The 27,368-nt window shown below is 36.4% G+C and overlaps 1 long non-coding RNA gene across 2 annotated transcripts in view; it reads right to left on the minus strand.

The window, feature by feature from the left end:
* Window positions 1-258: 258 nt before the first annotated feature.
* The window catches only part of LOC117196332 (uncharacterized), a 143,824-nt gene continuing 116,714 nt past the window's right edge, over window positions 259-27,368 (minus strand). Inside the window, exon 10 of one of the 2 annotated variants that reach the window (XR_007470590.1) lies at window positions 259-4,777. This is a non-coding gene — a long non-coding RNA (uncharacterized LOC117196332). The remainder of the gene's footprint in view (window positions 4,778-27,368) is intronic. The other variant, XR_007470589.1, reaches the window with a different exon arrangement.

The following is a 27,368-nucleotide window of genomic DNA, read 5'->3' on the forward strand; positions in this document are numbered from 1 at the left end:
ACAAGCCCAGAATTATAATAGGCACATAAAGCTGGATGTTATTTAATGAAAGAATCTTGCACATTGTCAATGTCACAAATATGAATTTCTTCATTTAGCAACAACCTCACAAAGAAAATATGTGAAATTTTTTGTCCCTATATTGATCTCCACAGGGTTTTCATCTGGCATTTTCTTTGGACCCGTATGTACTTGTGCTTAATATTGATTTTAATATGTTTCTTTACTGCTAAAAAAGTTTGATATTGTGTTTTTCTCTGTAATAGTAGGAAACTGGAGGTTTCATATTGATTGTGCTCCACTCCTGTCAAATACTATCTGTAGAAAGTATATTTCTATCAATTTTTGCTCCCTCTCCATTGACCCTATCCTATTAAACAGTAAGAATTCAGTGATGGTGTTTCCAGAAATCCCTCAAGTCAGAGAAGAGGTAAAAACTAGGTCGTATGGATTTTTTTTAGAGATTTGAGTATTAAAATATGATTTTGATGACTTACTGTACAATCGTGACAACATGAAAATCAATTTTAATGGCATTATTATAACTTTTCTTACATTGTACAGTTTGTTGTATCCTACAAACAACGTAGGCAAATAAAATGAGTTAACATAGTGCAGATATATTAGGCTTAGGGAGATGGTAGGCATTATTTGATTTTTTTGTTTAATGACACTATTATGTGTCTAAAATATATGTTCCCTAAAAATTGATGTTTCTAATTATAACCATACCTTTAACACAGTCATATTACCCATTACTAGATGCATTCATATCTAATGCCCAAAGCACTGGAATAGTGACTTTGTCAACTCAAGATTTAGAAGCAGAGATAAGAGTTATCTGTTTCCAATTATTAACTGCTGCATCTTTATTTCCTTTCCTTGACTATTCTAAAAGTTTTAGTAAACAGCTTGGTGATAAGTGGTCTTCGATAAGCAACAGCTCATATGAATACCCTGCAAACCAAAGAAACAAGTAAACTCAGACAACAGATGAATATTGAGATGTGAAATAAGCTTTCGGGAGGTGCAAAGTCTTAGCAAAAGGAAAGGAACACAGGCAGCATCAGGGGGCAGCAACAACAGGACTCCACGTGGACAAGACCCAACCTAAGGTAAATGAGGGGTAGCAGGCCATCTAGGTATTGAGACAGAGCCAGAGGTATGAGAAGAAATGAAAGAAAGAAAATACTTCAGTTGCTCAAATTAGGATGCAAAGCCACACAGTTAAAGAGACTGAGATAGAGGGTGTTATTGATGGTATGCCGGCGGAACACTGTTTCGAACTCCATGTATGCTGACATTGAAGTTCAGGATTGATCCTTGGGTTTGGCAAAGTGGAACACATGCAGTTGGGAGCCAGGTGATCCTAAAGGCTGCAGGAATAGAAAGGCAGACAAGTCGTTAGTATAGCAGATGGGTACCTGGTATTATGAAGGCTCTTCTTCCTCTTTTCCTTTAACGATTTAGTGTTAGAAGAAAAGCACTGGTTCACCTGTCTGATCCAAGGAACAAAGTCAAGACTAATGAAAGCCAGACATTTGGAATAAAAGACATTTAGTCTGCTTTTAGGTTAAATTTCATGGATATTTATGACTGAGATAATTGCTGCCCCAAATCCCTTGTTGTTCTAAAAGGGGTGAAATTGAAAGCAGAGTAGACGAGGGTTAGAAAAATAGGAATTAGGAAAGGGAAGAAGCAGAGGCAGACTCCAGGAAGAAAGATCAAGTTAGCAAGCCAAACATGAGAACCATGCAGTGTAAGGCACACTCACAGCGTGATCCAAAGTTTGGCAGAGACAAACCAGCAATCAGTTAGCAATTTTTCTCTAAATACTTACTTTATCCAGTATATTGTATAAACGATGAAGGATACACAACTAAAAAGACATTGTCCCTGACTATAGAACCTTACAGTTTAGTTGTAAAGAAAGAATATGTGTATTCAATCCAATAGAGCTGGAGGAAGGGCGTCATAGTGGTAAGAGCAATAAGTAATATTGGCATTGGAAGAGGAGAGAGTGTCCCACAGTCTGGGATGATGAAGGAGATTTCCCATGTATGTATAAGGAAGGTGGCCCTAAATATCTTGCAAGATGTTTTTCTACAATATCCTGATGTGACATTATCTTAGGGTACAGGTTAATGTTGGGAGTGGAAAGAAAGAAAAATAGAAGAAGATAATGATGGAAGATTTTGGAATAAAATTATAACTGTTGCGGTGAAAAAAGAATATTTTAAATCCCAATGCTTTCTGTAAACTATTTAGATAAAACATAACTAGGGTTTTGATAAACACCCAGCAGTCCTCTCTCCCAAATCTCTTCATCTCCAAGTTGGTCCATTGCTCCAGAAGGTATTAACCAACTTGAACTGGTTAATGAGATAAAAACCTGGAGCTTAAAAGTAGCTTAAGATGCCCAGGGCTGATGGCCCAGACACCTTACAAAAACAAACACAAAGCCTGTTGGAAGGAATGCTCCCTCCATCCAAGCCTCAAATAATTCCCACGAATACAGTTCTAATGAAAACAGCATATTATTTTTAAAATTACAACACACATGAAAGACAAAGGCACATAACCAAGAGCCAGGAGAAACAACTCAACAGCAGATTAAAACCTGAAGAGATATCAGATATTGGAATTATCAGACACGGAACATAAAACACATATATAATATGTTTTAAGAAATATAAGACAGAATTTAAAATGTGACAAAAAAAGAAACTTAACTAATGAGATCTGAAAAATAACGAAATAACATTTTTAGAAATAAAATATAAATTAAAATAATATAATAAAGTAGAAATATAAATGAAAATACAACATTAAAATAACCTAATCAAAAGTACAATTTATGTACACTTTTCAATTTTATAGATATAAAAATTGAAATTAAAACATCCACTAATTTTTAAACTGTTCTAGATCCTGCTGAAAAGATAAATAGTGAGCTGGAAGATAGATCTGAAGGCATTATTCAACATATTGCAGCATAGACAATCCAGATGGAAAATAGGAAAGAAAGAATAAGAGTCATACAGAATGAGGGAGTCTAAAATGTATACTCATATTTATGGATAAAGAAGATGTGGCACATATATACAGTGGAATATTACTCAGCCATAAAAAGAAACAAAATTGAGCTATTTGTAATGAGGTGGATGGACCTAGAGTCTGTCATACAGAGTGAAGTAAGTCAGAAAGAGAAAGATGAATATCGTATGCTAACACATATATATGGAATTTAAGAAAAAAAAATGTCATGAAGAACCTAGGGGTAAGACAGGAATAAAGACACAGACTTACTAGAGAATGGACTTGAGGATATGGGGAAGGGGAAGGGTAAGCTGTGACAAAGTGAGAGAGTGGCACGGACATATATACACTACCGAATGTAAAATAGATAGCTAGTGGGAAGCAGCCGCATAGCACAGGGAGATCAGCTCGGTGCTTTGTGACCACCTAGAGGGGTGGGATAGAGAGGGTGGGAGGGAGGGAGACACAAGAGGGAAGAGATATGGGAACATATGTGTATGTATAACTGATTCACTTTGTTATAAAGCAGAAACTAACACACCATTGTAAAGCAGTTATACTCCAATAAAGATGTAAAATAAATAAATAAATTAAATAAATTAAAAAATAATAAAATGTATACTCATATTTAGAGACAAAGGACAGAGAGATAAAGAAAGGCAATATTCAAAGAAAAATAGCTGAGAATTTTCTATAATTGATAAAAGACTAAAATGTATTATTCATTAAGCTCAATAAATATCAAGCAGGATAAATAAAAATAAATCTAGCTATACTAAAATAAAGTGGAAGAAGACAAAAGGCAGAAGTTCTGAAGAGTAGTCAGAAGATTAGATTGCGTATAAAATAATGACAAATGTCCTGTTTCTAAGTAGAAACAATGGAAACCATAAGGCAAAAGAATAATATCATCAAAGTATAACAGAAAAATGACTGTCAACTTAGATGGCAAAACTTCCCTTAAAGATCAAGGTTAAAATAAAAACAAGTTTAGACAACAAAATAAAAGCATTCTCTATAGAAACTTCTAAAGGAAGTAGGAAAAAGATTCCAGAAGGAAGGTGTGATATACAAAAGAATCTACAAGTTCTCATTAGAACTTGGTGAAGTACATTATTACCCCCATTTTGCAGATGAGGAAACTGGGACACAAAAAATGTTCAAAAAAAGTTCAATTTATTGAAGAAATATAATAATTTTGGACTCGCAGAAACCTAATAGAAGAGTTTAAAATTACAGAAAGCAAAAATTAACAAAATTAGGAGAAATTGAAAAGGTCACCATTATTGTGAGATTTTAATATACCTCTCTCATTGTTATTAAACTGAAACAAATATAAAAGATTTGAATGATATAAAAGCCAAACTTGATATAAAGAATACACGTCAAATATCATATTTAAACAAGTTAAGAATAGACATTCTTTTCAAGGATACTTTAGCCATTTATCTAAATTAATCATAGAGCAAATTTACACAAATTTCAAAGAAGTGATATTTTTCAAATTATATTTTCTGTCCACAATACAATTAGTTTTCAAATGAATGACAAAACAGGTAATTAAAAACAAGTGTTTGAAAACGATGTATATATATTCTAATAGACATTTTAAGACACTGATAGCTAAATTTTAATGAAAATGCTACACAGCATGTATAGCAAAACTTGTGGGATGCATAGGTCCGTCAGATGACATGTCTCAGAAGTTCTTACTAGTTTTATTCATGATTGACAAATTCTAGAAAAAAAACAAATGCCCACTAACATTAGAATGTTAAATTAGAATGTTAAATGAAGTATGATACATTCATACCAGTCAAAAATGATGAATCTCTGATACTACAGCAAGGATAAAAGTCACGAGCATTGTTTGGGGCCAAAGAAGCCAGACACAAAAGAGAACACATTGTATCATTCCATAAGACAGTGAAGAAAAAGCAAAACTAATCCATGGGGTTAGATGTCAACATAAGTGGTTATCTCAGGGTGGGATGTTATTGACTGGGTTGAGATATGAGGGGACTTCTGAGTACTTGAAATGTTTCATACCTTGATCTTGGTGTAGTCACAACTATATAAACATATAAATTCTTCTAAATGTATGCATAAGATCAGTGCATTTTATTCATTTCACTATATGTGTTTTTGTTCTCAATAAAAAGAAAAAATAAAACTTGTTAGCTGTAACTAATGGAGGTCTTAGAAGAATGTATAAATCCTCAGAAACATTACATTTAGAAAAGACAAAAGCTAAAATTTAATGAGCTAAGCATACTACATAAGAGGATGGAAAAAAGCGGGGAACAAAAGGCAAAGTAGAAAGAGGAGCTTTTAAAAAAATCAAAGCAGAAATTAATGAACCAGAAAAAGAATACATAGCGAGAAAATCAAGTTAAAAAAAAAAAGATGGTTCTTTTAAAAGACCGATGAAATTAACAAAGCTCTGGAAAGTTTGAACAAGTAAAAGAAAGATGGGACAAGTAAGTATTAGAAACAAAGAATGGGATATAACTACAAATAGAGCAGATATATAAAAGATAATAACAGTAACGACAAGTAGCTAACATTTATTGAATATCTGTTATGTATTAGGCTTGCTCTAAGTGCTGTGCATATTTATTACTTCATTTAATCCTTGTGGCAATTCCTTGAAGTGGGTATTTTATTACAGCCATCTTTTGAAAGTAGATTTATGCCAATGAATTTTAAAACCAAGAAAAAATTAGTAAATCCCCAGAAAAAGATAATTTAGCAACACTGTCTCAAGAGGAAATGAAAAAAAATCTTAAAATATTATATAACAAGTTGAATAATTAGTTAAAATTCATCTATCATATAATCAAAGAAGCAAGTCATTCCAGTTTTCAATAAACTCTTCTATATAATAAACAAAAATAGAAACTCCCCAATATTTTGTATTAAATAGCAAAATAAAACAATATGAGAAAGAGAAACTAAAAGCTAACTTAATTTATAAATAGAACTGTAAAGATTCTAAACAAAATATAAGCAAAACAAATCTACCAATGTATAAAAAGGTAATTCAGCATACCCAAACTGAATTTATACTAGGAATGAAGGTTTGAGTTACTATGAGCAAATCGATTGATTAGTGTAATCCACCACATTAATAGATGAAAGGTGAAAAAACATAGCATTTAAATAAGTGCAGGAAAAAACATATCACTAATACCACTAATCCTACTAAAACCCATGAAAGATAGATATTATCCTCATATTTTGTCAATAGGTAAATCAATAATAAGTAATCATAAAAACAGGCAACTTTATCAAGTGCTTGTTTTACACTAAGTAATTTGCAACTATTATTTTATCTCTCATAACGATCCTAAAAGCTATGCACTATTATCTGTATTTTATAACCCTGTTATTTTTGCACTCAATTTTCACCAGCTTGAGTTTGAAACAATATTGTTCTTGTACTTTCCCTGCCCAGTTAGAATCACTTAATTAAAATAGTTTGCTTCAGTTATATCTAATACAGAGCGATGAACACCAAGATTTTTTTCATTAGCCATGGGTCTAATTTAAAACTGTTTCTAATTATGAAGAAAGGCTGAACATGTATATTTGTCGTATGTGTGTATACTGTCTTACATTTAAAAGATGGAGGGTTTTGTTATTCTTTTTATCTTTTAAGTATTTCTGCATAGCAGGTTATTGATTTCCTTTTATTAAAAAAAAAGGAGACACTTTGAATTATGCAAAAACATAAGTATGAATTTCATCTCCCTACACTTGTATCCTATTATAATCTTTCAGTCCATAAAGTGAAGGCTTTCAAATGCAGAATATAAAAGTATTTTACATAGATTATTCCTTCAACAATGATATCTTAATATGAATTACAAAAGATAAGAAATAAAACTAATATCCATAACATTTAGAGAATACAAGACCTTGAGGAATTTATCAGTGTTTGAAATCAAAGATTTTATTTTAAAGCTACACTATAAGGATGTTCCATATTCATAAAAAGTAATGTGAACCAAGAAACAATCACCACACTGTATTTTTAGAAATAAAACTTAAATAGGTATTTCCATATTTGATCATGTGTCCAGGTTACAGAGAAACCTTGGAATTTAAAAAATTTCTTTCAAGTGTTCTAGAGCTCACATTTTTTTTTAATAAAAGCAAACCTGAAATCTTTCTGAAATTGTTTCCTTTGTGTGTGCGTGTGTGTGTGCACGCACATATATTTTCCAAAGTGGTGACTAATCTTAATGCATCTACTCTGCCTTCTGTGTTTGGTGAATGCTTTTATGCTTTTCTTGCTCCTGGGATGTTACCAAGCTTTCAAAATCTTAGGTGATGTGAAGAATTAAAAAAAAAAGTTATATATATATCCTTTCATGGCTGCCCTCGTAATGTGCAACACAGAACATCACTTAGGATTTAAGGGCCCATAAAATAGAAAGCTTGCTTAACCCCTTGACTGCTCGGTGCACATAAGTTGCTGTACCCTGTGAGACTAGAATTTTATGAGTGTTCAAGGCTGAGGTGTTTCAAGCTTCAGTAGCATATATTCATTCTGTTATGGTAACCCAGGTCAAAAGCAGCAGCAGATTTTCTTCCCTCTATTTTCTTTGTCTTTGAAACTGTTCATGGAAATTCCAATTTTGAAAATCAGAATGCCTGCAAACAGATAATAATCCACTAAATCGGTCACAAGAAATAGAAAGTATACATTTTGTTTCATGGATCAAAATAAGAGTGAATTCATTTCCAAAGAAGTCAGAAGTATCAGAAATAGTGGCATATTTTTTTCTTAAAAATGGCATGAACAGAGTGTAACGTTTGGAACTTAAAAAGGAACAGAAATCAATCCTATTGTGTGCTTAGTACTGTACAGTTCTAGCAAGGCAGCATTGGCTAGAATAGGACCCAGATATGGATACGGCAGGAATGTGAGCACATTCAGACAGTGTGAGCTATTCTAAGAGAGAAGGAGAAGCTGAAATTGGCTGACTGTGGAGATGGGAATTGTGAGGGAGGGTGAAGCTGGGAATGAGAGCCGCTTCCGTAGCTGGGGCTCCTGAACTGCCCCTTGGAATGCACTGGCTTCCTCTCTGAAGATACAATTTGATTATACAAAGGCCTACATGACCTGAATTTGTTTTGTTATTTTTAAATATAGTTATTTCCATTTAAAAAATCATTGCTCTGCACAAACCCATAGTGCTAAGTGGTGTGTGTGTGTGTGTGTGTGTGCGATCAATAAGGAACAGTGATTACCCCCAAGAAATCTGAGCATTCTGACAGTAGGGGTATGAAAAGTATGGAAGCAGTTATAATACAAGACAAAACTCAGACACAAAATGTAACAATAGTTGCATTTGGACAATGCTCATTTATGGTGTATGAAACACTCCAACCTGTATCATTTTATTTGTGCTTCACAACAATCTTGGATAGTAGATTTAACATCAGGGAGAACTGAAGTTCAGAGAGGTTGAGTGACTTTTACGAGATCACACAGTTTGTAAGCTGCAGAGCTGGAACTAAATACCATTCCTCTTATTTCAACTCCAATTTTCATTTAATTACACCTAGTGGCCAACATGTACTTATTACATATTTGACACTTCACTTTCCTCACAACAAAGGCATGCCAGGCTGTGGAATGGGGGGAGAGGGGGAAAGAGAGAGAGAGAAAAGGCAGGGAGGGGATAAAAGAGAAGGGCATGGGGGTAAGAGAGATGAATAAAGAAATCTGCACATAGGACAGGAAATGAGTTTCTCCCCACCCACAAAATTTCCTAGGGCACCTCCAATTCTAAAAGATTTCTTACTCCTTTTAATTTCATGCATATTTCATCCTTGAAAAATTCTCCCCTGCCTAAGATTTCAAAATTTCTAGATGAAGCACTCTTTGTCTAAAGTTGTTGTTTGTCTTGGACTACCTGAGGGCTGGATGAGTCTTCCATCTTGTGTAACTCTGTTCCACACGGAATGCATTTTATCCCCTAGAGTCATGCCTTGCCCTGGAATTCAGTTGCTGATGGAGGCATATAAACTCTTGCAGACTTTCAAGAGTCCATATCCCTGTTTTGAAATTAGAAAGCCTCATATGCTAAGTTCCAGTGTTTTCAAAACAGAAAAAGTTATGGTAGTCATGGCTTGTTTATAAGTTCAGAAGCTTTGATCACATAAAGAAATTGATGGTTATGAGAACTGAGTAATTTACTTTTATAAGCCTTTTATTTAATACACCCATGACAAAATTAGAAACTGTACAATATTAATGCTTGCAACTTTTAAAGATAATAATAAGTAAAACACTGAAACCTCATTTTAATTCTTAAATCATTTAATGAAGACAATACACATGCCCCAGTTTTATTAAATAGATAACGTGCTGTGAAAATTGGAATCCATATTATAGAAAGTGAATTAAATTCTGAGTGATGAATTCTCTTTATGGAAAGTCTTTGACTTTAGCAGATCACATGGCTCATGGAAGAGGTTGTTTCAGAAGAAGGACTTTGGATTAGGAATGTTCTGCCCTGACCTCAAGTTTAAGAGTCATCTTTATGAATGATGTGTCACTGCTTGGAAGATTTTTACAGCTTCTTTATCTTGGGAAAATTCTTTGGTTCCTGGATTACCTTTTAATAAGAAGTAGCTAACTTCTGATTGGAATCAATATCTCAACCAGAGAGCTCAACAAGAGTTTAATTAGCCTTCATGGTTCCACTTCATGATTTCACAGAACAGGTCTCTGGAAGTCAAGTCAGTGGCTATCAGTTTACTGCTGGGTCAGCATTTTGTGACTTCCAGATCACATTTATCAACAACATTTCGTGTGTCACTCAGCAGTCACTACTCTTGAGAAGGCAACACTGTTGGAATAGCTGTGCAGGACCGTGGTGGAAAGGCACATTCACACAGGAAAAAAAGATATGAAACCAGAAGCCTCTTACAATGGTGGACACTTGAAGATTGTGTTGCTTTGGCTAAGCCTTTCTGTTGCAAATAGTTAGTCAAGGCACATGCTCTGAACTTGGCAGCTGAGCTAGAACACAGGGAAACAAAGCCTTCATTTGTCCTCATGAGCAGAAGAGCAGGAGAATTCTCCCCCTGATATTTTCATATTGCTTTTGTTCATCTAGTATGCACAGCAAGCCACCACTGAAACACAATGGAACATTGTTCCACTGGATTGAAAATTGAACTTAAATTTATTTGAAATGATAATTTGTTGTCCCTCATGTCCAAGATATGGGAAGCTTTACAACTAAATTTGCATTTTTCAATTTTTTCAGGAAATATGTCTGGACCCAATACAAAATCTAGAGCAAGTCTGAACAATGATGTTACTAGACCAAGAATAGATGTGTCCCTAAACAAGCAAATAAATTACTTAGAGCAAATCAATCAGTATTAAGAAAAAAACAAAAAAGGATGATTTAGAAATAAGTTCCCTAACATGACTGTATAAACTGACCTGAAAGTAAAACCCTATAAATTAGAGTTACATTATAAGAGAAAGTTGTTGTAATTATTATTATTTTTAACTTGCGTGTCAAATAAAAAGGGATCAATCACTATTTCTTAAGATTCTGCCAACATAACTAACACCCTAAACCTTTTGGCAACACACCGAAAACAAACACAAAAGAAAACAGTCAAAGCATCTGAGGGTTTATCAGGCAGATTTATTTTAAAAATCTGAACAAATGACTGCACTTTTGAATCTTATGAAATGTTTGACACCCTGTATTTGAAATCTTTGTTTCAGGCTTATTGCACGTGCTTGCAGTACGTTCCTCTTCAACTTGTACCTGTTATTTTCTGAATGGATGACTTGCAGAAGAGAATATACATGTACTTTTACCTTTTAATGTTTGACTTGATTACTAATGTTCTTGTGCTGAGACAATGTTATAAGCCAGAGAAGTTTAAGTGCGTCGGGTACTAATGTAGGCTTGCCGAGGTTGTGGCAGAGTAATACAGAACAAAGATCACTGCATCAGTCACACCCTGCATTCTAAGTGATTGTATTATGATGTATCAGATACGTTTCTGTGTTCTTAGGCTGTTAATAGTCAGCTACCATTTCAGCGACAAAGAAAAGCATGAAAGAAAAAGAGAGCAGCTAATTAAAATGTCAATACCATTAGGTTATGAATTTGTTACATATAACATAGTAGAATAAAGTAGACATACCAGACTCGACATCCAGATATTTTGTCAATACTTTTTGGAAAGTACATTAAAGAGTAGGGTACTGTTTGGGTGATTCATTTTTCTCTTGATTTATCCAATATGTTCATTGGCTTGACAATACGCCCAAATCAAAACTGTCCAGAGAGAATAGCAATATATCCATTGCCTCTACAGTCTTAAAATTTGGATTGTCAGATATCAAAAGGGTATAGGCAGTCCCTGCTGTTCTATATGGCTCGTTTTCCCACTTGGCTCATTCAAAGTGTCTAATTAGCAGCCACTCTTATTTCTCATTGCCTTTAGCGCCTCAATCAAGGATTTCTGCTGAAGGAACCCTGCTGCTGGTGCTAGAATTAAAAAAAAAATCATGAAACTCTTATTCATGTAATCAGCCTATAAACACCACCCCTTCATCACCAAGGGAAAGAGTATGATTATCCTTTTTCTCTTCCACATGCACTACTAAGACTAACCTTATATTACTTTCCCCTTTTATGTCTGATCTTGGTAATTCTTGTGTCAGGATGGACATAGGGAAGAAGATAGAAGGAAGAAAAAATGGAAAATCTTTAGGGTTAAGTGAAGTTTCTATTAAGTCTGGAAATATATGCAAATATCCATCTGTTCTCAAGGACATTTTCAGTCTGTAATAGTGCAAAATATGTCCAAAACAAATTACCCTAAAGACTTAAAACTTTGAATGAAACAAGCAAAATTATACCTGTTGGATATTTAATTGGTTATTTAAGCTTACACATTAAAAAAAATAGGTCGGATATATTCATTTATTCAACAGTAGTTAGTGGGGGCCATGTACCAGGCACTTTTCTAGGCGGTGGTGATAAAGAAGTGAGCAGGACATGATCTTTGAATTTAGAAGCTTATGAAAGAGACAGATGGGAAACAGGCAATTGAGAAATGTTTGTGAAAAGCACAGGTATTCTGGGAGATCTGGGAGAGAAACCAATCTTAAGAGCACATAGATATCCTAATAGAATTGACAACTAACTTGTGTCCTAAATGATGAGTAAAGTTTAGTAAGGCAGAAAGAGAAGCACTTCTGGAATTGTAGAGTAACAACATCTGAAAACCCACTCCTCTATTAAAGCAACAGGAACATTTGCAAAAATAGTCAAAACTTACATTTTTAGAAATCTGGAAATTAACTACAGGCTTACAACCATCTAAGGAGCATTATTCAAGAAAAGTAGCTGAATCTTGGCAAGAACTACAGGTGTCGTGGTGTTTCAACTTGGCCTATCCCCATCCCCATCTCTGCAACTCTGGAGCAGCCTTGAAAACCAACAGACTCAAAATCACTATAGCCGTGAATGCCAGCAGCCTAGCAGCCATTAGGTGGGGCTGAGTGGGTCTGCAGCTTAGAGCACACTCCGTGCAAGTACTTGTAGAAAACAATCAGCAACAATTGTTTAACACCAGAGCTGCCCAAGGCAGTGATTCCAGTTGGAGCTAATAAGAAGCTGACCAAAACATTTAAAAGAAACAAACAGGGGAGTAAGATGTTCATAGAGGACATTTAAAACTTCCAACATATTCCTGGAAATCTAGAAGGCCAGGCGTACACATAGGACTGTGCATATGCTCAGGAAAGACGTGGGAGCATCCTGATCTCTCACCCCTGACTGACCATGACGCACTGTGCAAGCTGAGGTGGAGTTGTCAACTGCCTGCATGAGCACTGAAGGTGTGCCTCAACACACACAAAGGACCAATCTGCAAAGCCTGAGAGACATACTACGTCTCTTCATTAGCTGACCACTAGGCTAACCAAGCAGAGACATCAGTGGCCACAAAAGACAAAGAATACAGATTATATGGAATTAGTCCAGTAAGGTCACAGAACAAAGAAACAGTCACCAAACAATAAACAAACAAAAACACCTTATGGAATTGGGAATAGATACTGGATTTCCAGACTTAACATATTATATTATTAAAAATATTCAGTTTTCAACAAAAAATTACAGGATGTGCAAAGAAACAGGAAAATATGACACATAAACAGAAAAAAAAAGCAGTTAATAAAAAAATGTCCCTGAGGAAGTCCAGATGTTGAACATAGTAAAAAAAGATTTTTAAATCAGCTATATAAAATATGGTTAAAGAATTAAAGGAATCCATGTGCAAAAATTAAAAGAAAATGGGAGAATTCTGTCTTGCCAAATAGAGGATATCATTAAACAGATAGAAATTATAGAAGTAACCAAGTAAAATTCTGTAGTTGAAAATTACAATAGCCGAAAAAAAATCATTAAAGGTGTTAACAGCAGATTTGAAATGTCACAAGAAAGAATTAGCCAATTTGACTATATTTCAATTAAGATTATATAATCTGAGAAACATAAAGAAAAATATTAAGAAAAATGAACACAGTCTCAGAGACCTATGAGACAATATCAAACATACCAATACATGAGTAACGAGAGCCCCATAAGGAGAGAGAAAAAAAGACAGAAAAAATATTTGAAGTAATAAAGACCAATAACTTCCTAAATTTTTTTTTCTATTTAAAGTATTTTGGTTTTTTTATTTTTATTTTTTAGCATCTTTATTGGAGTATAAGTGTTTTACAATGGTGTGTTAGTTTTTGCTTTATAACAAAATGAATCAGCTATACATATACATATATCCCCATATCTCCTCCCTCTTGCATCTCCCTCCCACCCTCCCTATCCCACCCCTCTAGGTGGTCACATAAGACCTAGCTGATCTCCCTGTGCCATGCAGCTGCTTCCCACTAGCTATTGATTTTACATTTGGTAGTATATATAAGTCCATGCCACTCTCTCACTTTCTCCCAGCTTACCCTTCCCCCTCCCTGTGTCCTCAAGTCCATTCTCTACGTCTGCGTCTTTATTCCTGTCCTGCCCCTAGTTTCTTCAGAACCTTTTTTTTTTTTTTTAGATTCCATATATATGTGTTAGCATACGGTATTTGTTTTTCTCTTTCTGACTTACTTCACTCTGTATGGCAAACTCTAGGTCCATCTACCTAACTACAAATAACTCAACTTCATTTCTTTTTATGGCTGAATAATATGCCATTGTATATATGTGCCACATCTTCTTTATCCATTCATCTGTCGATGGACACTTAGGTTGTTTTCATGTCCTTGTTATTGTAAATAGAGCTGCAATGAACATTGTGGTACATGACTCTTTTTGAATTATGGTTTTCTCAGGGTATATGCCCAGTAGTGGGATTGCTGGATCGTGTGGTAGTTCTATTTTTAGTTTTTTAAGGAACCCCTCCATACTGATCTCCATAATGGCTGTATCAATTTACATTCCCACCAACAGTGCAGGAGGGTTGCCTTTTCTCCACACCCTCTCCAGAATTTATCATTTGTAGATTTTTTGATGATGGCCATTCTAACTGCTGTGAGGTGATACCTCATTGTAGTTTTGACTTACATTTCTCTAATGATTAGTGATGTTGAGCATCCTTTCAAGTGTTTGTTGACCATCTGTATATGGAGAAATGTCTATTTCTTTGGAGAAATGTCAATTTAAATCTATTTAGGTCTTCTGCCCATTTTTTGATTGGGTCAATCAGAAAATTTGATTGGGTTGTTTATTTTTTTGATATTGAGTTGCATGAGGTGCTTGTATATTTTGGAGATTAATCCTTTGTCAGTTGCTTCATTTGCAAATATTTTCTCCCATTCTGAGGGTTGTCTTTTCATCTTGTTTATGGTTTCCTTTGCTGTGCAAAACCTTTTAAGTTTCATTAGGTACCATTTGTTTATTTTTATTTTTATTTCCATTTCTCTAGGAGGTGGGTCAAAAGGGATCTTGCTGTGATTTATGTCATAGAGTGTTCTTCCTAAGTTTCCCTCTAAGAGTTTTATAGTGTCTGGCCTTACATTTAGGTCTTTAATCCATTTTGAGTTTATTTTTGTGTATGGTGTTAGGGAGTGTTCTAATTACATTCTTTTACATGTAGCTGTCCAGTTTTCCCAGCACCACTTATTGAAGAGGCTGTCTTTTCTCCATTGTATATTCTAGCCTCCTTTGTCAAAGATAGGTGAACATATGTGCGTGGGTTTATCTCTGGGCTTTCTATCCTGTTCCATTGATCTATCTTTCTGTTTTTGTGCCAGTACCATACTGTCTTGATTACTGTAAATTTTTAGTATAGTCTGAAGTCAAGGATACTGATACCTCCAGCTCCGTTTTTCTTTCTCAAGATTGCTTTGGCTATTCGGAGTCTTTTGTGTTTCCATACAAATTGTGAAATTTTTTGTTCTAGTTGTGTGAAAAATGCCATTGGTAATTTGATAAGGATTACACTGAATCTGTAGATTGCTTTGGGTAGTATAGTCATTTTCACAATGTTGATTCTTCCAATCCAAGAACATGGTCTATCTCTCCATCTGTTTGTATCATCTTTAATTTCTTTCATCAGTGTCTTATAGTTTTCTGCATACAGGTCTTTTGTCTCCTTAGGTAGGTTTATTCCTAGGTATTTTATTCTTTTTGTTGCAATGGTAAATGGGAGTGTTTCCTTAATTTCTCCTTCAAATTTTTCATCATTTGTCTATAGGAATGCAAGAGATTTCTGTGCATTAATTTTGTGTCCTGCTACTTTACCAAATTCATTCATTAGCTCTAGTAGTTTTCTGGTAGCAGCTTTAGTATTCTCTATGTATGGTATCATGTCATCTGCAAACAGTGCCAGATTTACCTCTCCTTTTCTGATTTGGATTCCTTTTATTTCATTTTCTTCTCTGATTGCTGTGGCTAAAACTTCCAAAACTATGTTGAACAATAGTGGTGAGAGTGGACAACCTTGTCTTGTTCCTGATCTTAGAAGAAATGGTTTCAGTTTTTCACGATTGAGAACGATGTTGGCTGTGTGTTTGTCATATATATCCTTTATTATGTTGAGGTAAGTTTCCTCTATGTCTACTTTTCTGGAGGGTTTTTATCATACATGGGTGTTGAATTTTGCTGAAAGCTTTTTCTGCATCTATTGAGATGATCATATGGTTTTTCTCCTTCAATTTGTTAATATAGTTTATCACATTGATTGATTTGCATATATTGAAGAATCCTTGCATTCCTGTGATAAACCCACTTGACCATGGTATATGATCCTTTTAGTGTGCTTTTGGATTCTGTTTGCTAGTATTTTGTTGAGGATTTTTGCATCTATATTCATCAGTGATATTGGCCTGTAGTTTTCTTTCTTTGTGACATCTTTGTCTGGTTTTGGTATCAGTGTGATGGTGGCCTCATAGAATGAGTTTTGAAGTGTAATTTGAGAAGGATAGGTTTTAGCTCTTCTCTAAATGTTTGATAGAATTCGCCTGTGAAGCCATCTGGTCCAGGGCTTTTGTTTGTTGGAAGATTTTGAACCACAGTCTCAGTTTCAGTGCTTGTGATTGGTCTGTTTGTATTTTCTATTTCTTCCTGATTCAGTCTCAGAATGTTGTGCTTCTCTAAGAATTTGTCCATTTCTTCCAGGTTGTCCATTTTATTGGCACATAGTTGCCCGTAGTAATTTCTCATGATCCTTTGTATTTCTGCAGTGTCAGTTGTTACTTCTCCTTTTTCATTTCTAATTCTGTTGGTTTGAGTCTTCTCCCTTTTTTTCTTGATGAGGCTGGCTAATGGTTTATCAATTTTGTTTATGTTCTCAAAGAACCAGCTTTTAGTTTTATTGATCTTTGTAATTGTTTCCTTCATTTCTTTTTCATTTGTTTCTGATCTGATCTTTATGATTTCTCTACTTCTGCTAACTTTGGCAGTTTTTTGTTCTTCTTTCTCTAATTGCTTTAGGTGTAAGGTTAGGTTGTTTATTTTTCTTGTTTCTTGAGGTAAGATTATATTGCTATAAACTTCCCTCTTAGAACTGCTTTTGCTGCATCCCATAGGTTTTGTGTCATCATGTTCAAAAAGTTATTGTTGTATTTGAGTATATCTTTCCACTTTTAATGAAGATATCTTCCCTAGAAACATGGGTAATTAGAAAATGATTACTATTTCCCCAATGTATCAGTTTCCTGTGGCTGCTATAACAAATTACCACAAATCTTTTGGCTTAAATCAACAGAAATTTATTCTTATTGTTCTCATTTTTTGGAGATAAAAGTTCCAAATCAGTTTCATTGGGTTGAAATCAAGTTATTGGCAAGACTGCACTCTCTCTGGAGTCTCTAATGAAGAAGTCATTCTTACTCCTTCCAACTTTTTTGTGGCTGCTGGCATTCCTTGGATTGTGGCCACATCACCAGACCAGGTCTGTCATCAGTGGGGCTTCACAGAATCCTCCCTGATATTTCAGTTTAAAAGAACCTTCAATTTCTTATTCTATACATGCTTAGTGGTTACCAAGTTTGAATCAGGAAATTACATAACCACACATACCTGGACAATGGAGTTGTCAACGAAATACACAGGATGATTTTTAACAGTGGATTCCAATAATTAATTAATAATCAAATAAAAGATAAGTAATCATTTTTGCATGTAGTATCTTTTGATGTAATATAAAAATTTTAATGATATGATTCCACCTGAAAAGTTCTTTATCTTGTGAAGAAAGAATTTCACAAAGCTCTCAACATCACAAAAATATCTAATCAGAAAGATATTTTTACACAAGACTACATATCAACATCAGTAGGAACAGTCCATGCAGTGGTTCTCAAATTTTCATGACCATAAAAATCACCTAGGCAACAGAGCTTGTTAAAATACAGATTCCTAGGCTTCCCAACAGATATTCTGGTCCAGTAGGTTACGGACAAGAACCATGAATCTGTATCTTAAAAGGTACCCTGATGCAGGTGGTCAGACCGTGATTTGAAAATCACCAGTTAAGTGAGTACTGATCCTAAGTGAGATTTCTTATTCACTAGAGATCATCATCAGGGTGTAGGTACTGGGCCACAGTAGTACTGGGATTGCTCACATTAGCATGACTTACAGAGCAAGGCTCTTTCTTACAGTGCTATAAGATCCTGGCTACAACTCTTCTACATTCCACGTATAGTAGAAGCACAGGAAAATCATTGAGAACCCATTCTTGTATTCATCAACCCTTCATTATCATTTTATATCATCAGTAGTTTGGGCTCTTGAAGCTGTGAAGCAAGGTTAGCTACCCAGAGAACTGTAGCAAAGCTACACTCTGATGGTGAAGCTGGTTAGGTCAGAGTTTTATGCAACTCTGCTTAAGGACACAGCAAGAGACACTACAGCTGGTGAGAGAGCTCTCTTGGACTCCTTTGAGAAAATTCCAACTTCACAGGCTATGAACATCACTAAAAGCCACTCAAGCTACTGACAAGGGCCAGCCACAAGTGAAACAGTGAAGTGTCAGAAGAGAGGTCAGTGTTTCCCTCTCTACGACTATACCAGCCTTATCCTGTGTTCTCACAGGACCAGGAATGGGCACAGCTTTAGGGTTGCTTTGAAGTCTCCTTCAAATGACACTAGGGATACAATGCCTTACCACTCCACCTCTGTGCCACATCAGTAACAGGGCTCTCCCCTGCTGAATATCTGTCACTTATTTTTCTACAGCAATGAAGTCTAAATGCCTTTGGCCTTGCTGACAAGACCCCATAGAGTCTGGTTCCTACACTTTACTAATCTTTTTTTTTCCTACTACCACTCCAACACCCCATGTACAGCTCACAGACACAATCTTCCTGTCTCCATATTGGCCCCTCTGGGGGCATGGCAAATACCAACTTCTCCCGCAAACCCAGTTTCCCTTATCCCTCAGCAGACTGAGTAGACTGTGCACTGAACATCCTTGGGAAGTGTCATTCACTCACCCTGCTACTTGACTGGTGCCCCCTGGTGGTGGGCAATGTGGCTCTACACTGTTTTTGCACTGACATAAGAGTTTCTCCTCAGGGGTCTCCTGCTCCCTGTTAGCTATTTTCTGTCTCCACCTGTTACACTGAATGGTAGTCCTCATCTTACTGGTCTGTCTTCCTCCTTCAACTGTGAGCCTCTTGAGTACAAGTACGATGCATGGTTCTATCGTACAGTAAGCGTTCAATAATCATTTTGGTAGATGGATGGATGAAAAAATGGGTCCATGGATGGATGAAGCAATCACCATGTTTCTAAATAGGCACTTCCATATGCTAAGAATTGAGCCCCCAAGGCATTTGAAATCAATCAAAATATAGTACAAGAAACTAATAACAATCTCAAAGAAGACATATCATTGCATAACATCATGCCCCAGGGACACTTTATCCTGAGCCAACTATCTTCATTGGCAATGAGAATTGGAAAGCTGTCACTGGACTCTGTTCCTGCTGATAATGAACAGAATTGACTTTCCAGCAACTGGCAAGGTTGAGAATTGGATGAACAAGCCCATCATGTCCTTCAGGAGCCTGGCAGAGAGAGCACAGCTAAAGAGGCCTAGCTCAAGAAAGAGCTGCTATCTGGTGGTGATATCTTGTCTTCATTGTGGCCTTGACCCACAGGTTGGCGTAGCACGTCACGCTTGACTCTGTCATCAGTGTCTTTAAGCTGCTTGACATGAAGCTCTCGGCAGGGTCAGAGCCCTTTGTGCTTGGACTCGCACCATCTAGAAATGTGGGACCAGGTTTCTTTTTTGGGGGGGTGGGGGGCAAGTACTTGATTAGATGGCTGTTGAGATGGCAGACAGCAATCCTAAGAACTGCTCTGAGGTTTGTGCTTTTCACAAGAACTGCGCTTTTCTAAAGGCAGGCTGAAAACTTCACCTACAAGAATTCCCTGGTGGCAGCACCACTAGAAAGTGCCCCCTTTTCCAAACAAAAGCTTATGGGTTGTTCCACACGACTCCACCCTCTGTGCAGTCTTTGAAAATGTAGTAACTTAGACACACGCTCTTCTTCACCTCCAGGAAACTGTTACTGAAAATTTTGTAAGAGAATTTAATTTTTAAAAAATCGTTTCATCTTTCCAACTCTCTCTTTCCTCCATTTGAGTTTAAAGCATGCCAGAATATGCTCTGAAGTATTATATGTGAAAATAGATGGCTTGAAAACAGCATAGAAATGTGCTGTTCAAGGCAAAAGGAGCTAATTAATAAGTTGCCTTCTTTTCTCCTTTTCTGCCTTGTCTTCCCACTGAGCAGCTCTAAATACTTGATGTGGAGTTGGGATTTTATTTTTATTTTTTAAATTATAGCCTATGCATCCTACAGACCTCTCCCTGAGACATACTGGCCTGGTACATAAACATCTGTGTGCTCCAGGGACCGTATATATTTTATTCTGGTTGGAACCCATGATAAGAAACTGAATTTAGAAAGTATTTTGTAGGCAACTAAAGTCAGCTACTGAATAAAATACAAAGAATGGCCTTTAAAATGTGTTCTTATTCATTAGAATTTAATGCATCAAAAGTTATTTTATGTCTAAAGTGAGAAGAACAAGAGTAAAAGAATAGCCTTCACAAAACTAAAGCCCCTAAAGACATTTATATTTTTCCTCCAGAATAAAGTAAATACTAAGAGAAATAATTTCACATGAAGTCAATGTACTGCGTGTTCAAAGAATAAACACAACGTGTTTCATTCTTGCTCTGTCCAACCCACAGCAGTGTACGTTTAGCCTCCTCTTGGAAATAGAGTCTTACAAAGTTTTAGGTTGTGGGGGAAACTTTAACTGATTGGAATTGCTGCTTTATTACACACTTTACCTTGTGTTTCCCTAACAAAGAATATATAGCCACGTAAATGTCTAAGTAAATGTTACCTTTCCCAGACTTTAACTCCAGAGATCACAGCTTTCCACCCTGCCCAGCATCCTGGGTCTAAGCTGAATTAATACATGAAGGTTAAGAGGAGGTTAATCAATAGAGTATAATCCATTATGAAAATATCTGCATGCTGCTTGTTTGTAAGGGAAAGGTGAGTGAGAAAAGGGGACATTTTCCACCAAGTCTAACACCCTGCTGCTGAAACGAAACCCATGGGACAGCAGTGCCAGCATCACCTAGGAGTTTGTTCAAAATGCAGAATCCCAGATCCCACCAGCTACTAACTCAGAATCTGGATTTAACAAGAGCCCCAGGAGGAGCTTATACATGTTAAATTTAAGAAGCACTGATTGAGGACCCAGTGTCTTTGCTAGAGGAGTTCAGAGACTCATTGGGATTGAGAGGTATACAAGGTTAAAGTTAGAGGATGACACAAGATCTCAAAGGAGTGGTGAAGACCTTAAATATTTTTGAGATTCAGAGGAAAGGGAGATCACAGTCAAGGACAAGACATTGCAAATGTCTACAGAGGTGAGGCTTAATGTGGAAGGGAAGGAGATATGACAAACCAGAGGTAAAGGGGAGAGGACATTAAAAGAGAAAATTAAGCTGGCTTTATACATGAAGCAAAGGCACGGGGGGGAACAGGTAAGACCTGACCAGGGAGCTGCACATCTTACAGAAGGGAGTGTTCACTCTCTCATTCACATTTTGGAGTCCCTGTAATGTCTTCAATGTGTTGGGATTGTACAGAGCTTATCTCAATACACTTAGAATCATGTAAATAAAGAGTGGATGTTATGGGCTGAATTGTATCTCCCCAAAACTCATATGTTGGCACCCTAACTCCCAATATGACTGTATTTAGACACCAGGCCTTTAAAGAGGTAATTAAGGTCAAATGAAGACATAAGGGTGGGACCCTAATCCAATATGACTGGTGTCCTTATAGGACCAGGGAGAGACACCAGGGATGTGTGAGTACAGAAAAAAAGGCCATGTGAGGACAGGGTGAGAAGGTGGCCATCTGGAAACCATCCCTACTGACACCTTGATCTTGACCTTGGACTTGTAGCCTCTACAGCTGTGACAACATACGTATCTGTGGTTTAAGCCACCCAGTCTGTGTATTTTTTTACGGCAGCCCTAGGAAATTAATACAGTTAAAGTATTAATTAATATGCTTAACAAATACGCTTTGTTGGAAAGCAAATTTGATGCCTAAGTCAAGTTTGAACTTGAGGCTTTAATTTATGAATAAGTTTTGGAGCTAATAATCTAGGTACGATGGACTGAAGTAGGTAAGAAAAAAGTTACCATCAAGTATTTGGGGATTGCTGTACCATCAAGGTAAGAAAGGAAGAAAGGCAGGGATCCAGGAGCTATTGCAGAGAAAGGCAGCTTAGAATTACTGAATTTTAAAGCAAAATGGGATGTCACCTTCGAGATCATGTAAGTCAACCTCTTCAATTTAGCTGATAGGGATTCTTCCACCCAGGCAGATAAATAACAAGGCTGGCATCATGGGCTTGTGATTTGTGAAGCCACACAGGGCCCCATGCTTAGATGGACCCCACATTTGGTTTAATGTTCTGCTATTGCCACCTTAAAATTCTTAATAATTTTTGAAAAAGGAGCCCTGCGTCTTCATTTCACACTGGATCCCAGCAATCAAATAGCTGTTCCTGATCAATAGTGTGGTGGCCGTCATACCCAAAGCATTCATTATGAGATCTCTACCCAGCTAGCCTGACCTCTAGTCCATGATTATCTTGCGTTCCCATGTGACCTCAGAGGCTGCTTGACCAGAGCCAGGAAAGGGGAAGTGGAGCCAAAAATCACTACCCCCATTAAGCTAAAGGTCCTGAAGGAATTATTGACAACAATATCAAAAATATGTTGGCCCAAAGTGGAGAGGTTCATTTTGAAGGAAGGGTAATAAGTTCTGTAGAGTTTGGGGGGGGGTTGTTTTGTTTGTTTTTATTTTGCTCTGCCTTGGGTTTTTGTTTGCTTGTTTATTCTGTTTCCTGTTTTTGTTTTTGATTAGTTTTGGGAATAAAGATTGGCCCCTCAGGTAAAACAGTTCAACAAGAAGAAGCAAATTTGGATTGGGAATCACAAGATATTGTAAATACATAATTGTATTGATACCCAGAATGGTGGGTGAGTCGTAAAACGACGAAGCCCTGGAAAGGGGTGAAACCTCTCAGGAAAGAACTTAAAGAAGAGAAAAAGGCAGCGATATTAGTGTTAAGAAATTAGTGGTATAAGGGACCACATATAGGGGGCCAGAAAAGGAAAAGGGAAAAGAAAATAAGAGACTAAGAATTGAGAAGGAAATCAATGTAAAGTATTATGAAATTCAAGGGTAGAGAGTTTTAGAAGGAATGGTCGATAGGTGCCAATAGTGAAGAAAAAGAGGAATGAGAAAAATATCATAGTTGGCAATTAGGAGGTTATTGGCAAATTCGACTGTGTATTCAATATTATCAGAAAAGTTAGACTAAACTGTGTGGGATTAAGGTCAGAATGTGATGGTTCAAAAAAAGCTAAAATAGCTTGTTTGGATCAACTAGAGTAAAACAGAAGAGTCAAGTAAAAAAATTCCTAAATGGAGGCCAGTGTATATTTGAAAGAAGAGAAGAAACAAGCAGTGAAGAAAGAGAGATTAAAATATTAAAAGGAAAATGAAAAAGAAAGAGAGTGAGGGCTCAGAAGAGATACTGGATGCTGGGACCTGAGTCACAGATAAGAGTGGTTGGCGTCGGAAAGGAGAAATATTTGTTCTTTCTGACTGAAAAAAGTAGAAAAGCAAAAAAAGGTAGATATATAAAAAGAGTCAGTTTAAAGGATAGTGGGGCAGCTCTGAGTAAAAGTCATCATCTGAGTAAAATGGAAATGAAAGTCACTTGCTGAGGTGTTTTGTTATAATCTACAATTTAATAGTTTTCTACAAATATTGGGGGCTGGATGAGCAGTCTATCAGAGACAGGTTATGAAAATAGAATTTTTAATCATCTCACATAAACTCCTTTCCTAGAAACAATGTTATGCAGCATACTTGCCAAGGGAGAATTAAAAAACTGCTTATTCAGCAGTATGAAATATAGCATCTTTTGAATATTTCATAGCAAGGCTTCAGGTATAAAATTTCAGGAGTTGAAATCTGTAGAGTAATAAGAAACTGAAAAAAAAATTATCAGCAAAAATATTGTAGAGGGAGGCCAAAGCGACTAAACCGACCAAATTATGGAAGGAGAATAGAATCATTTATTATGAGCCTTGGAGTTAGAGGCTCCAAGAACAATCACAACCACAACCACACACACACACACACACACACACACACTCACAACTTGACATTTCTACTTCTACATAAAGTACCTTAAAAAGTGTGTTTATTTTGAGAAACACAGATAATCTAATGTGACTTAAAATCAGTCAATTGCTATTCTTATTGGATACTAATGAATTCAATATATCCTATTAGAGTTGGGCTTTAGGTAAAGAAGTTAGAAGTGTTTTCCTAAAAATTTCTCATTCATTTATTTATTCATCCATAATGCTTACTCTTTGAAGTGAAAAAAAGTCATCTGCCTAGGAACTTTCTCTAACTTGTATGCTGAAATTTCGTGGACTCATAGAGCATCAAGCCCAAAGAAAAACCTATTGCCAGAATCTGGAGGAATTTCCAATGACAGTAAGACCAATGGGGCTGGATCAAGAAAATTGATCAGTGACTTACGTTTCACCACATGAAGAAAGAAAAAATATATTTGCTCCTCTGTGCTGTTGACTCTGATACCCAGGTCCCTGTTTTTGCATTAACCACATGTTGTCCTCTAAGGAGAGTTCTATGCCGCCTCAATTCTCCACCATGCTCCACCCCATCCTTTACAAGTCAGCTCTTCACCTCCAAGAAACGGTAGGTCTGATGTGTGTCACTAGTACTTCAGGAAAACAAAGTGTGAGGACTTAGGACTTTTAATCGAAGAAGTGTAGAGTTTGAAACTGGTTTCCTAAGCAGATCTTCTTTGGGCTCTTTCTCCTCCTGTTAAATTGCTTCACTGTGTTTCCTTCCTTTCTCTCATGCCTCTACCATGTCAAGAAACTTCCTAAAAGATCAATGACACCCTGGGTGGAGCTCAAGAGTGAGAAGACATTTAGTAAGCACAGAAATCTGCTTTTATCTGTAGCCCTTTACACCTCAGCCGTGCACTTTTTATTTCTGAGAAAGCTTGTGGAAGCCTCTCCTCACTTGCCACACAGCCGCTCCAGAATTCCTCTTAACTCCTATTAGGTTTAATTACTTAAATTTAATATATTAGAGATTTGATAATTACTTTCAAAAGCAAATAAACTAGTAGCTTTTAAATGAATAATAATATATGTTCGTAAGATTACAGAAAAACATTTAAGCTAATTTTTAGGAGATATGTATGTTTTGTCATTTAAAAAGAATGTCACACAAAACTCTACACCTTAACTGCCTTGTTCTCTCCTTTCTGATATCGAAGTCCAACAAATATATTTGGCGTTAGTCAGAAAGGATGGGTAGATACTTTCAGAGTGTAGATGCCTCTATAACACCAAACCAGGGAAAATGTGAGCGGTGGTAGTATGGTTGAGCTGCCAGTTAGCAAGATAGTATAACATATCAATAACACTCTATCAAATTCTTTATGTTCCTCTCTCTTATAGTCTGTCCAATTAAAGAAAAATTAGTTCAGTCAAGTCTAGAGAAGTGAGAATTTGTAAGATAGCTGTCTATAGAAAATATGATGATTTATTATACAAGCAGATATGACATGTTCATAAATATTTTATTTTATTTGACCATGGAAGTTTATCAGTATATATTTGACTATGTCCTCAACCAATATAACTACAAATGAGGTCCAGCAATGCCATTCCAACTGCATGATTTTAATAAATTTATTCTGACATGGTGCCTAGACATTTTCTCCCACAAATTAGCCCCACTCCTAAGGATCAAGCAAGGTTGGAGATGGTCTTTGGGAGAATATGGTCTTGACCATGGGCTCAAATCTCAGGTAGAGTTGGTTTTGAAGCTTACTAGTGCCATTTACTAGTTGTGTCATCTTGGAGAAGTGAACTGTCTGACCTAATCCTTGAATGTGTCAAATGAGGCTAAGATTCATGCCTTTCTCATCATGTGGGTATAAGAATAAGATAGAATAATGAGTGCTTAGCCAGGACCTGTCACAGAGCCACTTCTTGGTAAGTGTTGACCATGACCTGTTGGCTCCTCTTTAGAAGTATTTATGATGCAGACTCATTCACAAACCTCAGGTCAAAGAGTTGCCACACTTGTCATGACATCCACAAATACTAGAGCCCTGGTGAATAAAAGAGAAACTAGACTTCTCAGAGATGACAGGCAAATTCTGGAGGTTACAGAGAAATGGCATGGATTTGAGCTGGCTGAGAATCCATGCCAAGAGAGAAATTTCGATGTCCTTCAAATTGCAAAAGCAATTTTGAGGTCAGATTTCTATAAGAAAAATACCATTGTCCTGCACTGCTGACTACTGAGGTGCTGTGGACAAAGCTACAACCAGGATTTAAAATATTAATTATTGGTGCAACTTATCTTCAAGAAACTATTATTATTCCTATCCAAATACTTTAATTGTAATCAACAAGTATCAGTAAAAGAGTAGCTGTATATCAACTGTATAGTGTGATCTTATAGGCTTTTGTACTTTTGAGGCTTCCTTCCCACTCAGCTACAACCATCTTTCTACACCTTTCAGCTACTCCCAAAAACAACAGAGTAAGAGGGGATGGTGGAGGGGAGTAAATTATGAGTTATTGCAGGTTAGGTTATTTAGGCCCTAAAAGTATATGAATTGGGTAAATGGCAAAAGAATAAAGAGCTATGAGGAACTCTGTGAGAAGAACATGCAGTATGCTGTGGGTTTGCCTAGGTTTCTTCAGTTCGGCTCATAGAGAAATACAGACATGTGAAAGGACATGGCTTTGAGACACAGGAAGCAGAACACCTAAAGAGAGGGGAGATCATGATGAAAACAAAGAAGGGTGAGCTGAGGAGGGATTCCTTGAAACTAAACGATGAGTAGGAATACAGTAAGATCCCTAAAATTCAATTGCATAAAATGTAGAGTTACATTATGCCAAGGAGATCAAACGGCACAATCCAAATCGATGCTGCTCCTGGCCACTGATTGGCGCCACCTGGTAAAGGCTATCTACTCCACTTGGACAACAATAGGGCCAGTCTGGGTCCTGTAGTTGGCTGTTTTCCAATACAGTGGCAGCAATTCCAGGAGTTTCCTAGGTGGATGATACTTTTTTATCTGCCCAATTCAGCAAAATTGAACTGAAATAATCCTGAGAACAGGATACCAT

The sequence above is a fragment of the Orcinus orca genome, chromosome 12 (assembly GCF_937001465.1).
Source record: "Orcinus orca chromosome 12, mOrcOrc1.1, whole genome shotgun sequence".
Taxonomy (NCBI): Eukaryota; Metazoa; Chordata; class Mammalia; order Artiodactyla; family Delphinidae; genus Orcinus; species Orcinus orca.